The 16504-nt window shown below is 41.8% G+C and overlaps 2 protein-coding genes across 3 annotated transcripts in view; both read left to right on the top strand.

Annotated features, from left to right (window-relative positions):
- LOC123980185 (zinc finger protein 260-like) overlaps window positions 1-16504 on the top strand; it is a 672464-nt gene that overhangs the window by 287427 nt on the left and 368533 nt on the right. The gene's annotated exons all lie outside the window — the stretch shown is intronic.
- LOC123980191 (butyrophilin-like protein 2) overlaps window positions 1-16504 on the top strand; it is a 470636-nt gene that overhangs the window by 238549 nt on the left and 215583 nt on the right. The window lies entirely within an intron of this gene.

Below are 16504 nucleotides of genomic sequence, written 5' to 3'. Positions count from 1 at the left end.
AACTCCATCTCCACTTTCCTCTCTCCCGTCCCGTTTGTTTTCCTCTCTTTTTTCAGTTGGTTCTGTTGTTCCGACTCACTGTGACTGGACACAGAGTTCTTCCTTCTTGGTCTCTTCCATGTTACCTCCTGCCGTTCTCCTCGCTCACCATCCCGTTCACTCGCCATACTCTCAACATTTTCAAACATTTCCACTCCCGGGCTCAAAGACGCCATCCTCCTTCTGCCGCTCTCCTCCTTTCCTGACCTTGATTTCCCATCATGCACTCCTCCAACCAATGACAGCCCACTATTAGACTCCAGCTCAATTAGCACAGTTTTACCAGTTGAACATAAAAATGCTGTTTTTAACTCAACATTATCGTGTTAGAGTTATTTATCATACAACATATAACAGTTTTTAATAAAATACATCTCCATGTTTTTACCTTGTTCATCAACATGAAATGACTTTTAATCTCAGATGAACTTCTAATGAACTCTTTTAGACTCTACTGTTTATACTGGGTTACGCTCCAGTTAAGGTTAATGATAATATTATAATCATACCGCTATCATAAAGTGAGACTGTCACCTGCTGCTGCTGATCGCTCAGAGTCCAACAGCGCAGCAGAAGCTATTTGACATTGTTTATGTAGCTAGCATAGTTTACTGATGCAGCTGCAGCTTCGGCTAACTGTCCTAATGGCTGACTAGCTGATGTTATTTTGTCAGCCTGGCGTTGGCCCTCACTGCTGTGGGTAACCTAGGTCCCTATGTATCATTATAAAATTTTAAGGTGGCTTCCCTTGATACAGATGCAGCTGTATGATAAGGCCTATTATTCACCACCTGTAGCATGTTGCTAATATGAACACTTGTGTATTAACCCCTTAACACACCGTTTCTATTCAGACTGCAGACGAGATAGTGTATGTGTTCCGCTAATGCCTGTTTGTGCATATTCGATACGTACCTAGGAACCTTTTTTATGCACTGGTTTCTCATAGGACCGGTCGGAGTTGTAACTACATCCGGTTCATGAAAGCAAACACTGTGGTTAGCAACATGTGCGTTTTGAGGCTTCAAATTTGGAGAAATTGCCCAATATGAGGTAAGTTGTGCTAAGATAAAAATATGTACCACCTTATTGTTTTCTTAATATTTTTTACTTTATTTGAAGATTTCTGTTTGTTGCAAATTCGCGACTTTCAGCCATAAATGCCTACATTCAGCTATAATGGCTATGTATAAATAATGCAGTAGTTAATGGATTTCAGCACTCGCATGCATTTTCTTTAGTTTAGTTAATATCTATAATAATTACAAAAATAGCATGTTGGAATATAAATGCAATTTCTGCCCACAGAACAAAATGATGAACATATGGATGCTCTATGGGAAGCGATTGGCTGGACTTGAAACCAGGGTTCCACCAGTCGAAAGTGATAACAGCTTTCTCAGTGGGAAAAGTGATGAAGACTACATTCCTACACCAGGTGATGAAAGCAGCGATGGTGATAGTGCTCACAACAGGAGAAGCAGTTATGAAGACTCTGATGGAAATCATGATGCACTTTCTAGCACCAGTACTACTACTGCAAGAGGGAAATCAGCTGCTGCTACAAAAAGAAAAAGGTAGCATGGAAGACAGTGAACCAACAGAAGTCTGCAAAAGACCTTCCAATGTGGCACAGTGCTCTTCCAGATGGTGATGCAATTAGACTGCCCATTCAGTTTTCAGAGATTTTTTGATGCTGATATTTTGGATAGTATTGTGGTAAAAGTGTGTTTTAAGTTTAGAAATATTTTGAGTCCCCCCTCTCTTGTCTCACAGTGGTTTGGTCCACTGCCTGCTTTTCCTCTCACAGCAGTCCAGTGGCAGAAAACCAGTTCAATCCTTCAGGAGTTGTTAAGCAGGCTGGCAGGGCTGTTTTCTTCACTTGAGACATCAGATGAACTGATTTATTTGTCTTTAATACAGATGATGTTGAGTCATTAAGAAATTAATCCTGACAAAAAGTTCTGATAACTGATCATTTCTCCATGAGCCCACAATGTTATAACATCACCTAGCTTGTTTGGTAGCTTGTTGGATTGTAAGTCACCTTCTACAGCTAACGTCGAAGGGAGGCTAACTTTGCTGGGGAGACCCAGGTAGGGGTCGGCTGGTAGTTGGTGGGATTTGAACACGTTTTCTGTTATCTTTTATACATAGCCTACATGTGTACAAAATAATATAAATGCAACAACTGTACAAAGCTGTGTTTAGTTTAGTTTGGGTTTCAGGTAGGGAGTCACTGTCTTGGTGGTTTTCTTGTCCTTGTTCTGTTCTGATGGTCTAGCTCATCCTGCATGTGAGATGAACTTGCCACTAGTAGCCTACATTGATTGTGAGCCCCTCTTGAGCTGGGTTAACGTGTCTGCTGGTGATATTTACTGCATATCAGCTAGTGTGTGTTTTATGGGCTCATTTATCTCATTCACATCTCATTTATATCTCAGCCAACCTGTCTCTTTATGCTTTTATTAAGCATTTGATTAATATAGGTTTATATTTTAATACAGCCTAGCTGATTTCCACCTTTACCTTCAGGGTGCTAGGGACCTGTTGTTAGTGGCTGTAAGGGGGGCCTCCACTATCTTCAAATTTCTTAGCTTTCCATCACCTCCATTAATTGTATTTCATCTATTTAACCAAGAATGATGCACTAGAGACTGATGTAACACATTTCTTGGGACCACTGGGTAGTAGGATTAGATTAGTTTAGCTCTTAGGATTTTCTCTATGTGGGTTATAAATTATACTGTAGATGTATCATCTGCTTCATATATTTGTAGTATTTATTTTAACAATATATACTTCAAAAAGGTATATATATTTGCTTAGTGTTTGGGCCCCTACAAGTTTCAGATAGCTTGAAAAAGACCTGTATCTACAACACTGACCTTTGACCTTGAGCGTCACTTGTTTCTTCATCAGAATGTCTCCCCTCCTGCTGTAGACGGTGCAGGTGTAGGTGTTACTGTCTTTGTCTGTGGGGTATTTCAGGGTCAGACTGAGGTCTCCAGTTCTCAGCAGGTTTCTCTTCATCTCTGTTCGGCCTCTGTAATATTCATGCTGTTTTTTAGGCTGGTCAGAGACGTTCTGATACACGTGGACCTTCCTGTTGTTTCCTTCTGTCCACTCCACTGTGACGTCTTCAGGCAGGTGAACTGTGGTTTTGCAGGGCAGCTGGACAGACTCCACAGACTTCACCCCTGAATCAACCTCCACCACCTGGTGGACTGAGAGGACAACAAAGCACAACATCAGCTGTACAGACAGCAGCAGGAACTCTGAAATATGTCCCATTGTTCCATCTAACAGAGACAGTGTTGTCTTTGGTGTCTCTACGATCATTAGTTGTATTGTCAGGTGGAAGTTTTAAAACATGTCAGTCACTGAAACAGCAGCTCAGCTACCTTTATAATGTTTAACATATCCAGTCGACAAGAGCTGCAGACCAGCTGCAGCATCATGTCAGTATCTGCCTGAGCGTTGGAGGAACTTGATGTTTAACTAGCTTTATTACCTGCTGTAATCAGCTGTTGTGTTTGTTTTGGAGAAGAGGAGACCAACTTCAGCTCTGTGTAAAAACTTCCTGACTTTTGAAAACTTAAAACAAGAAATTCGGACCCAGTATTTAGTGTAATTCCATCAGTTGTTCGCTGAAAACTCACCGCTGCACATTGGCTGCTGTTTCTGAGCAGTACATTTAATGCTGATGTACTCAGGCAGACATCGTGAGACTTATGTGGCTATCTGACTGTTGATTGTGATTTATTGGTTTGCAAACAATGGTGGAAAAGAGAGGAGCAAAACAGCCGACATTCTCTAGTTAAAGCCAGTAGCCTCTACCTGCCATTCAGAAATTCACTGCAAGGTAAACCCCCCCACCCAAAGTAATGGTACTTTTGGAAAGTACTACATCCGAACAGGGACGTTTTTGGGGGTAAAATAAAGACCTAAAGAGAACTAAATTTAGACCCTGGTCCCTCTGGTGGAAACGCAGTGTGTTCCTCCAAAGGTTCTTAGTTCCGGGGTAGAGTTGCTGTGGTGGAAATGCAGCTTTATTGATCCATTGAACAGAACAGTGAAACTGTGAACATCACATGAATCCAGTCTGAAAAACCTGATGCTATTAAATCAAAGAGTCGCTGGATTCTCCTGCAGCTGCTGGACACAACAAACTTCATTAAGAATTCACTGTATTCAAGCAGATGAGCCTCTTTTTAAAAACTGAAGCTGATCTCTTTATTATTTCAGATGAAGTGTTTGTGGGAGAAACGGGATGTTTGGAGACAAGAAGCAACATAAAAGAGCCGACTGTGAAAACTGGATCACTTAAGTCAGGTTTTTACACGAACATCTGAGAATTTGTAGCACTGATTTATTCAGAGAGAAGATTTAGGCAACAAATACTTCATCTGGAATAAAATGTTGAAAAAGATGTTTAATGAATCAAAGCGTCAGATTTTAAGCTGATTACCAGAATGACATCACATCTTTGGATTTCAGCAGTGAGGTGCTTTTATCTACGGACTGAAGAAATGATTGCAGCTGGGACTCCTTCAGTCTTTGAGAAGAAACTATGACCTGGAAGAGAGAAACCTCTCTGGATCACTTTTAGATGGACTGTTTGGCTTTGGAAGACAGAAACTGGATGGAACTCTCTGATTGATGTTTACAGATATTGATCATAAATATAAAGGCTTTCTCTTACAAATAAGCTTTAATATCAACTAAATGTTTCTGACAAACATGTTTAGAAAGAAAAATCCTTTCTGCCTGGATTCTGTTCACTGGCAGCGTTTGTCACAGTCCAGGAAGTTCACATGCATGTTTCACTTAGAGGTCCTGAGTCCCACCTGCTGCTACTTCAGATACTAAAACACTTTGGTTCAAGTTCAGATAGTGGTTTAGGTTCCTCAATCTTTCCTGAACCTGAACCAGGAGCTGGAAGGATCCAGACTCTGACCTGTATCCACAGCTCTGACCTCTGACCAGTAGCTACAGCTCTGACCTCTGACCTGTATCCACAGCACTGACATTTGACCTCAGACCTGTATCCACAGCTCTGACCTGTATCTACAGCTCTGACCTGTATCTACAGCACTGACCTTTGACCTGTATCCACAGCTCTGACCTGTATCTACAGCTCTGACCTGTATCTACAGCTCTGACCTGTATCTACAGCACTGACCTTTGACCTCAAGCTTCACTTGTTTCTTCATCAGGATTTTTCTCTTCCTGCTGTAGATGGTGCAGGTGTAGATGTCACTGTCTGTGGGATGTTTCAGGGTCAGACTGAGGTCTCCAGGTCTCTGCAGGTTTCTCTTCATCTCTGTTCGGTCTCTGTAACGAATGTCCTGTTCTTCAGGCTGGTCAGAGCCGTTCTTATATACGTGGACCTTCCTGTAATCTTCGTCCCTCCACTCCACTGTGACGTCTTCAGGCAGGTGAACTGTGGTTTTGCAGGGCAGCAGGACAGACTCCACCCCTGAATCCACCTCCACCTGGTAGACTAAGAGGACAACAAAACACATCAGCTGTAGAGACAGCAGCCAGAACTTTTGACTAAGACCAGCAGGATCCCCCACATTACTCCTGTGCCTAGGCCCTTCATTGGCTTCTGATTGGTTTGACTTTTTAAAATTTTAATCATTACACAGCCTTGACAAGCTCCATGTTACATCCAGGATCTAATTCATGCACATACCTTTGGTCGCTCTCTGATGTCTTCAGGGTCACAGTTACCATGGCAACCGACCCAGAGTTAAAGATATGAAGTGGCCGTGGTTTCATCTAAACTACATAATATGGCTCTACAGACTCGCAGCAGCAGATTCAAGCAGTTGTAGATACTGACTTGTGTTTGTGCTAGAAAAATATCCAAAAACAAATATTCTCCAGGTGTGCAGCTCTCATTGCATGAACTCACACACTGATTTGTGCACATTTTTTCCAAGACACAGCAGTGAACGTAACACTCCAGTTTACAACAAAGGGAAAACAAAATGTAGCCCTCAGCTGTGAGAGCACTTTAAACTGAGTGATGACAGCAGTGGTGTGGAAGTTATGGCGTTTATTATTTTTACAATTGATTAATTTTATTACAAATCAAAACAGTCCAATTTCCTACATTTTAAAATTAATCAGTATACTGTAGGCTGGAAACAAACAAACAACAACATGATGAACACATTTAAATAATGTTAATAATATATTAGGCCGATTATATAAGAAGAGCATTTAGTAGGCTTTAATAAAAATAAAAGTGAGTTTGCATAATAGGGTGTTAGATTTAAATTCAGCTAACGGGAAATTCTGTTCATCCCGTCTACTCTCCACCTGGATCCCCGCCGGCTAAACTATTCCCAGATTCTGCTCTGGACGTGCTCGGATCAGACTCTCTCACTCTGGACTCTCAGCTATGGTGAAGCTTTGACTTTTCACTGTTAATTACTATCAAAGCTTTGAAGCTCAAAAAAATGACATTCAGGCCATCTCTAATATTCACTGCAGCAGCTGTAGCAGAAATGTGAGCATGTGAGTTTCTTCATTTCTGATTCATGGAATAGGATTTAAGCAGCTGCCGTGAAGAACTTGAGAAGAGTACCTGTTGTGTTTGTGGCAGAGAGAAAAACTTCTAGTGCTCATGAAATGTTTTTGTCTGACTTCAGTATCACTGAAACACATGTGGGACTATTTTCTACATCTACAGGTTCCACTGTCACAGGTGTTCAGCTGTTCTGTCTCAATAACACCTTCATATGCTGGAAGTGTAGCAGTAGTGACATACCTGACATGAAATACTGCCGGAAATGTACCAGAAGACCCCCAGCAGCAAGACCAACAACCAGGAGAACCAGGAGAACTTTGGCCCAGGGTGGAAATCGTTCTGTGGGAACCAGAAACATAAAGAACATGACCTCTGACCTCTGACCTGTATCTACAGTAGGTGTTAGGGTTTGTTACTGACCTTTGACCTTCAGCTGGATCTCTGTCACTCTCCGTTCTCCTCTTAATACTCTGACGGTGCAGGTGTAGCTGCCGCTGTCAGAGAGCTGGAGTTTTGTCAGGTTAAGGCTGAGGTCTCCAGTTTCCAGAGCGTCAGTCATCATGGATGTTCGGCCGCTGTAAAGCTGGTTTTGGTCTTTAAGTTCATCACCTTCCTGCTGACGCTGGTGGACGGTTGGAGGATTGAGATCATAGCGGATCCACACCACTGTGGGGTGGTCTAGGTCCAATGGGGGAAACTGACAGGGCAGCAGGACAAACTCCTCCCCTTCATACAGCTCCACAGCTGAGGGATCCTGGGAAGCTGTGAGGTCAAACAGACAGAGAGGTTCAATCACAGCATGACTGACCTCTGACCTATATCTACAGCAGGTGTTAATGTGTTGCTGACCTTTGACCTTCAACTGTATGTTTCTCACTCTCCGTTGTCTCTTTTGTCCTCCTAACTCTCTGACGGTGCAGGTGTAGCTGCCGCTGTCAGAGAGCTGCAGTTTTGTCAGAGTGAGGCTGAGGTCTCCAGTTTCCAGAGCGTCAGTCATCATGGATGTTCGGCCGCTGTAAAGCTTGTTTTGGTATGAAAGTTCATCACCTTCCTGCTGACGCTGGTGGACGGTTGGTGGATTGAGATCGTAGCGGCTCCACACCACTATGGGCTGGTCCATCTCAAAAGTCTGATACCCACAGGGAAGAAGGACAAACTCCTCCCCCTCATACAGCTCCACAGCTGAGGCATGCTGGGAAACTGTGAGGTCAAACAGACAGAGAGGTTCAGTCACAGCAGCCTTATTTCATGTCTTACCCAATGGGGGTAAACTGATCACATTCACATTTATTCATTTTCTTTATTCAAAGCAATTTACAATTGCGAAACATGTCAGAGGTCACTCGTTTTTCTGTTTTACCAATTTCTACAAACTCACACGAACACACTCTTGTATTTTGATGATTAGTCATTCAGCTTATGGAGGACTGATCCTGACAAATTCAACATCTGATTAAATGCACAAAAAATAAAGTACATAAATAAATGTAGGCAGTAATTAAATTATACAAGGCGACATGAACGTATATATCCATTTTAATTAGCTTCTTTTACAAAAATATTAAAACACACACATAAATAAATACATTTAAAAAATAAGTCATTAATAAATAAAGTTGAAGATTATAACGGACAATAAATAAATAAGGTAATTATTACAAAGGTGAATAAATAAAGAAGCTAAGCTAAGATAATTGTCTCCTGGTAAAATTTAATTACTGCCTAAATTTAATTTATTTATTTTTTTGTGCATTTCATTAGATGCTTATTTATTCATTGAGCATTTATATATTTCTGTATTTATTTCTGAATTTGTCAGGATCAGTCCTCCATATTAGCTGACGCCATTTTATAGAAAATTAAAATTGCTATATACACTATATTGCCAAAAGTTTTTGTGTTGCCTGCCTTTACATGAACATGAAGGTTAATGACATCCCATTCTTAATCCGTAGGGTTTAATAACGAGTTGTCCCAACCTTTGCAGCTATAACAGCTTTAACTCTTCTGGGAAGGCTGTCAACAAGAATTTTTGACTATACTTCTAGAAGTGCATGATGTTGGATAAGAAGGCCTGGCTTGCAGTCTACGCTCTTATTCATCCCAAAGGTGTTCTATCGGGTTGAGGTCAGGACTTTGTGCAGGCCAGTCAAATTCTCCATACCAAACTCGCTCATCCCTGTCTTTATGGACCTTGCTTTGTGCACTGGTGTGCAGTCATGTTGGAATAGGAAGGGGCCATCCCCAACTGTTTCCACAAAGTTGGGAGCATGAAATTGTCTAAAATGTCTTGGTATGTTGAAGCATTAACAGTTTATTTCACTGGAACTAAGGGGCCTAACCCAACCACTGAGAAACAACCATACCATAATCCCCCACAAAGGCCACATGAAGTTTGGAGGTCTGTAGCTTTTGACTGTAGCCTACTTCTGCACACTATGCGCCTCAACATCCACTGACCCCACTCTGTGATTTTATGTGGCCGACCACTTCGTGGCCGAGTTTCTGTTGTTCCCAATCACTTTCACTTTGTTACAATACAGCTGACCGTGGAAAATATAATAATGAGGAAATTTCATGAATGGACTTATTGCACAGGTGGCAACCTATCACGGTACCACACTTGAATTCATTGAGCTTCAGGGAGCGACCTATTCTTACACAAATGTTTGTAGAAGCGGTCTGCATGCCTAGGTGCTTGATTTTAGACACCTAATTGATAAATATAATTGAAAAAATGTATACACTCAACTTATAAAATATAAGTACAACCAATTTACAAAATATACGTACATTCAACTTATAAAATATAAGTACACTCAACTTAAAAAATATATCTTGAATTAGATAAATTTATTTCGTGCAAACACTTGACATAATAAAATTAAGTAAAGTCAACATAACATTTTTTTCAGTGCACCCCTCCTGTGACCCATTTGACTGCATGTGTATTCAGAGCCAGTGAGCAATAGACTTTCAAAATAATAATAATAATAAAATAAAAACTGCGTTAACGTGCACTAAAGTAATTGTCACGTTAATGCATTAATGCGATAATAACGCATTAATGTGCCCTGCCCTAATTTGTTTTTAAAGATCTCCGTATACATTGGACAAAATTCCACAAATGCTTAAAAAGGAAGTTACAAATGTAACATGACCCACAAATTGACAGAAAGCAAACTGCAAATGATCAAAATCTGTTTTTTGTGTAGAAGTCACTGTATTTTTGTGGAAATTATTTTACACATCACAAATGTAAAAATACATATTTGTAGATAGAGAAATATTTGCACATCATAGTACACATTTGTGGATTGTTTTCTGTGGGTTACAAATATTAAAGTCCAATAAAATCTTCCATAGTCTGGCATCAGACTGAACAACCATGCCACATTCAAAGTCACTTAAAACCCCTTTCTTCCCCATTCTGATGCTCTGTTTGAACTTCAGCAAGTTGTCTTGACCATGTCTGAATGCCTAAATGCATTAATGATTAGCGATATGTGTTAACAAGCAATTAAAGTGGCTGGTGAGTGTATACAGTGTCTTTTTACTGAAACATTGTTTTATTGTTTTTTATTCTCCTTTTCTCATTTTTTATTATTCCTTATTATAGTATTTTATTTGTATTACTGTATTGTTATTATTTATCTTTATGTTTATTTTATTTTTCTTTGAGTACCTTACTCTGCCTCTAGTGTTTCCTCATTGCAAATTTGAGTTTTATGCAGATAGTGGCTGTTCATCTTCATATCTTTATTGTATTTGCCTTTAAATCTATCTCATTGTGTGTGTGTGTGTGTGTGTGTGTGTGTGTGTGTGTGTGTGTGTGTGTGTGTGTGTGTGTGTGTGTGTGTGTGTGTGTGTGTGTGTGTGTGCGTGTGTGTGGCATGATTGTCTTTGTTAAAGCAGCTCTCTGGAATGAGTCCAGATCACCACAGATCTCTTCTGAGGAAAGAGGAGGAGCTTCAGCTTCCTCATGTTTGTCAGAGCTGTTGGTCCAGTTTCTGTCTCAGACTGACAGACAGAAAGCTGAACCTTCAGTCCTGTTGATTATCTGCACAAGAACTAAACTTCTTTATCAATCTCTAAATGTTCACTTTCATTCATTTCTAGAAAACATTTTAATGTCAGAGACACAAACAGCTGACAGAGATTTATGTCATTAAACACTGAAGTCAGTCCAACTTTTCATCAGTACAATAATGAAACAATAAAGAAATAAAAAGGATTTAAACTGCATTTCTTCTTCCTCATGATGTCGCTTCAAATCAGATCACATGAAACTGCATTATTTACAATAATTTCACAATAATCAACATTAAAAGATCACATGAAACACACATACTGTAACACACACCAGCACTCTCACACACATACAGAACATTTCACCTTCAAACAACCTGAGAACCAAGGAAGGAGAGAAGGAACCAGACAGACAGACAGACAGACAGATTGTGATCAGCGTCCTGTGAATCATCTTATTGACCTACAGCATTCTTGTTACTCTTGTGGAATTTTTGAAGCACTAATTAATTAATTTAACCACCACTGAGGTGTAAATCAAGACAGTATGAACATTCCGGTTATTGTAACAGCCCAAGTTAAGGCGACAGAAACCCAGATTAAAAGGTGATGATCAGATCAGATGGAGGAAGGTTATCTTACCGTGCACGAGGATCACAAACACCACAAACATCTTCATCTTCCTGTAGAAACTCCAACAAGCACAAAGTTAATCTGCTTCTCACTAAAGGAAGTCTTCAGAAACACAGTGAGGACATCAGTTCACAGCCAGCTGTCCCTTTCCTCCTCCTGATAATGACTCTGTGAGGAGAAAACTGGAGTTTCACTTTAAACTGTTTCCACTGAAGCAGCTGTTGGAATGTGAAGAAACAGGCTGAGCAGCTTTCACACAAACATTATTGTGACAGACAGGTGTGGCTGCTGAGCTAACTGCTAACACACCTGCTAGCAGCTAGCATGCTGCTGTTAGGCCCCTCCTCCTCACCCACCACCTGGACACCTCTGTCCGTCCTGGAGGGGGACGTTCACAGACTGTTCAGGAGACAGAAGGCAGCTGGGCCAGACTCTGTCTCTCCGTCCACTGATGATGGTTTTTCACTTTAATCCTCAGAGTGGATGAAGTGATTGTGATCAGCTGTTGTGAAGTGAAACTGTGAGTTTGTCAGCTCAGAGTTCAGGTTCAGACTTTGTTAAAGCAGCTCTCTGGAATGAGTCCAGATCACCACAGATCTCTTCTGAGGAAAGAGGAGGAGCTTCAGCTTCCTCATGTTTGTCAGAGCTGTTGGTCCAGTTTCTGTCTCAGACTGACAGACAGAAAGCTGAACCTTCAGTCCTGTTGATTATCTGCACAAGAACTAAACTTCTTTATCAATCTCTAAATGACTGAAGCCGTCAGGAAACACAAGCTTTTTCTGTTCAAGAAAACATTTTAATGTCAGAGACACAAACAGCTGACAGAGATTTATGTCATTAAACACTGAAGTCAGTCCAACTTTTCATCAGTACAATAATGAAACAATAAAGAAATAAAAAGGATTTAAACTGCATTTCTTCTTCCTCATGATGTCGCTTCAAATCAGATCACATGAAACTGCATTATTTAGAATAATTTGACAATAATCAATATTAACAGATGACATGAAACACACTTCTGCCAGTTCCTCTTGTCCATCAGAGCAGAGACGTGGTTTTGTTGTGGATCAGGTCTTTCTTTAACAGGAGAAGGTTAGTATCTGCGACTAGTCGTTCTCAGCTGTTTTTGGGAGGTTCATCATTACAGACGTGAAATCTAAAGCAAACCTAATAAAGCTGAGTCATACTGAGCCCTTCATAAAGTCACGCTGCAGCCGGACTCTTTCTCTGGCTCTGTGGAGAAGCTTTGGACCTGTGCTTAAACTAAATGTCCAACGTAGGCTGCCGGATGATCAACAGTGTTAGGACCCCTCCCTTTCTGCCTGCTGCAGCTTCATTGGTTACTTCCTGCAGGAGCTGGCAGTTTGGGAGGGCTCGCTAAGTAACGGGCTGACACCTGTGTAGGCCTCAGCCTGGATTTCACCCCGTCTCACTGTCTGTCTCTCTCTCCGAGGCTCCACGTCTCCTGGTTTGGGTTTGTTTGCCGTCAACCTTCATTCATACATTTCTCACTCATCCGTGCGTTCCACTCACCACTGATGCTGCTGATTATCACGTTTCATCTTCTGTAACTAGTCATGTTGTTTCTAGTTTCTTTAATAAACCTTATTTTGTGGCACTTTAACCTGCTCGGTCTCCCCCTGTCTGTCACGTTCTGTGAGCCGGGATGTGACAACAGGAACACTAACAACATGCTGCTCACTGATCCCTGATCACTGATAGGACAGATCAGGATGAACAGGAGTAATTACCTGTCCTTACCTGGTGACAGTAATGTGTCCAATCCAAGGACAGCCTGAAGAAGGCCATGATGCCAGAGTCTGCAGTCTCTGCTGAGCACTATTATGTTACCATCAAAGGTTGGACTTCCTGTTCACACTACAACATGTTCTCTTACTAAACATATCCTAAAGACGTGCAGCTGATGACATGTAATGACTCCTGTCCCCAAAGGGAAAGTGAGGGGCCCTCAGGGGACTTTTCTCACTGTGTGTTTGTGATTAATAAAGACAATAAAACCAACAGGTTCTCTAACAGTGTGTGGCTGTGTGCCAGAAGCCAACAGAAAACCAGAACAGCAGGACTGTTGTGGTGGCAGCCCGGCTGACGGTGAGTGTCCTGTTTTTTTCTACTTTTTATCAGTTTTTCTGCTTTTTTCCTTGGTTTCCTGTTCTCTGCCTGCCTCCCTGTGTTTTCTCCCCTGTGTGCTCTCTCTCTCTCTCTCTCCCTCTGCTCCTGAGCCCAGCCAACTACCTGCACCTGCATCTCATCAGCCACCTCGTCAGCCTGCCACACCTGCCAGTAATCAACCTCATCCCAGCCTGTATTTCAACCCCGGTTCTCCACACCATCCTCGCTTGATCGTCGTTGCGCCATACCCGGTGCCATCCATCAGGCTTTCAAGTTTCTTGTTTTTTCACACTTACCCTGTGCCTTGTCGTTGTCTTCCCTAACCATGTCTCTCTGTCTCCCAGGTACACTCACCCTCGTCCTCCGTTCGGCTGGGCTCATCCACTGGCCCACTCCTCTTCGGACTTCCCTCACGGCGTCCTCCCTGTTCCCCCGCCTCGCCTCGCTTCCTCGGCCCCTGTGTTCCCCAGTCTGTGATGATCCAGAAGAACTCCTCACTCTGCTGATTCTGCTGAACACCAGCTGGAGTTTCATGTAAATGAGCTCTGCTGACCAAAAAGAAGAGTAAAACTTGTGCTGATGAGCTGGAATGAAGTTGTTAATTTATACTTCCTGTTTTATAACCAGTCAAAGCAGAGCGGACAAAAGCGTCCCGGTCGACGGGAAGATGAAATAAAAGCACAGGTTTAAAGCTGAAGGACCAAACTCCTGTTGTTGTTCTGTTTGACTTGTTGTTGTTGACGTCTCCTCATTTACCATGGAGTGATAAATCTTAGACACATCAGACTTCACTCTCTCCTCAGTCATCACACATGGAGAAAATATGGCCCCACTCTGCCACATGGGGGCGCTGTAACCAAAGTGTTTCTCCCTGCTGAATCCATCAGTCTCACAGCTTTAGATCCGTTTTCATGATGCTGAGTGGAGAAACGCTTTCTATACATTGGAGGTTGTATTTACAGTTTTCCTCCTCAGAGAATATTCATGCTTCACAAAATGATCCATAACTCGTCTCCTCACAACACCTGATGCATCTCTTGTTGTTTTCAGAAGAAGGACCAGAACAGGCTCTGCACAGCAAAAGCGCAAGTGGAAATTCAGCCTGCATAGAGTTCAAATGAACACTGTCCCAGTGTTTCTATAATTCTCACCAGCTCGGTGTTAAAGTTACACTTTGGACAGTGTTAATATTTGAACTCTTTTATAGTGTTACATTTCTGACACTCACAGTGTTGTTTTGTGACACATGAAAGTGTATTTGTGACACTAAACTGTGTTATTATTCCCTTTGACTTACAAAATGTGTAAAAAAAGGCTCCAGAACAGCAGAAACACCAGCACGCAGTAAATCTCTGAACTTTAGGTTAGCACATTTACAGTCAACTGTCAACAAGGATTAATAATCATTAAAACATTTTTATTCAGGAAAAAAACTTCCCAGCATCAGTCCCAGTTGGCACAATTCTGCACATTTACATAGAAAATAAAGGTCCAATATAGAGGCTGTGATCTCCACCATCAGCACTTTGTAGATGAAAAGGCTCACACATTATAAGACCGTCTGCTTTGTTAAGACCTTTCTCATCACTTTCAATCACTTGGTAGGCATGGAAACGCTCACTGAAATGGTCGACCACAAGCTCGCTCACTAGGAAGTACATGACACTGTTGGCTCAAAGAATCTGATTTATTTTCATGGTCACTCTCAGTGCAGACGATAAGTCCCGCCCTGGACTCTGTCCCACTGATTTTAACCCAGGTAGCAGAGAAAATGTCTTTACCACGCGAGATTATCTCGGGCTCATCCTCACTGGAAACATTCTGGGCATCATCTTTTTCAGTCAAACACAGACGACAGAAATAACGTCCACTGAAAGACTCTGTGAAACCAAGAATGGCGTGCATGGCCGAGTTGTCCCCAGTTATCTGGCGTATAGTACCAGGGACTGTTTCAGAGGAGAAGGGCCAATCAAGGCCCCGACTCTCCAGTGTTTGATGTCATTAATTAGAGGCTGCAGAATGGGACCAAAGCCACATTTGTTCACATCTTCAGTGTGAAACAGTGCAACCAAATGAACGTTCATCACAGCAGAGGTCAATTTTGGTGGCAGATTTCTGAGGACAAAACAGAGAGCACCTGTTTGGTGAACGCCACGTTTTGAACCCAGCAGTTTCAAAGTCGTCATAGTGCATCTGAATTTGTAAAGAAGTCTGTTGTTTAGAGAACAATGGGTGTTTCTTAAAATAACTCCCATCACAAAAGTCTTCACGTCGCTCTGTTTTTGATACACAAGCAGTTCACACATTTCAGAACTGCGGCACATAAATTTGATTGTTTCCAAAATGGGAACGTAAACAAGTGTCTTTGACTGGGACTCGATCATCAGCGCCTGTTTGTTTATTTCTCCTCGTATCAAATCGAACTCCTCACATTATTTCTACAGGCTCCACAAGCCTCCATTTTTCATTGGGATATTTCCTTCTTTTAGTTTCAGTGTTAAAGCCAACAAATGGATTTTCAAAATGATCTATTGTGTCTACTAAAGTAGATCTTAGAGGATCATCTTCAGGCACAGCAGACAGTATTTCATGTTTAACTTGGGAGTGCAGTCCAGCAGCAAGCTCTTCCAAATCACTAACACCTGCTGAAACTAAACTATCTGCTGTCCCACTTCCTCGGAGTTCAGCAAGGATTGAAGCGCAAATATTTTCTTTAGGAGCTGATCCCTTGTCCTCAAAACACCTGGCCTCTGGACTCAGCGTGGCGCTTGTTTCACCAGCGTCTGTAGAATCTTGGAGACGGTGGAAATGAGCTTGAAATGACTCTGAGTTTGCTGCATCACCACTTTGAGAAAGATCCTTCTCATGAACACTGCTTAGATGTTTTTTGAGAGCCGAATATGTTGAAAACTGACGCCTACAATGTTCTGGCGCACAAAACAACTTAAACCTGGTGCTAGGATAGAAGCTGTGATCCATTCTTCAACGGGTTATCAAGGACTGACGAGCCACATGAACAGCTTGACAAATGAAACAGCTCAACGTTTTTCACCCTGGTTCAGCAGTTTGAACTCACAAACTCTTGGAGACTCATCTGTTGTCGTAACATCGATGTTGTAGACCGCCGTC

Source organism: Micropterus dolomieu, linkage group LG12 (genome assembly GCF_021292245.1).
Source record: "Micropterus dolomieu isolate WLL.071019.BEF.003 ecotype Adirondacks linkage group LG12, ASM2129224v1, whole genome shotgun sequence".
Classification (NCBI taxonomy): Eukaryota; Metazoa; Chordata; class Actinopteri; order Centrarchiformes; family Centrarchidae; genus Micropterus; species Micropterus dolomieu.
The sequence above is the reverse complement of the archived record's forward strand: the minus strand, read 5'-3'. Positions and strand labels throughout refer to the sequence as shown.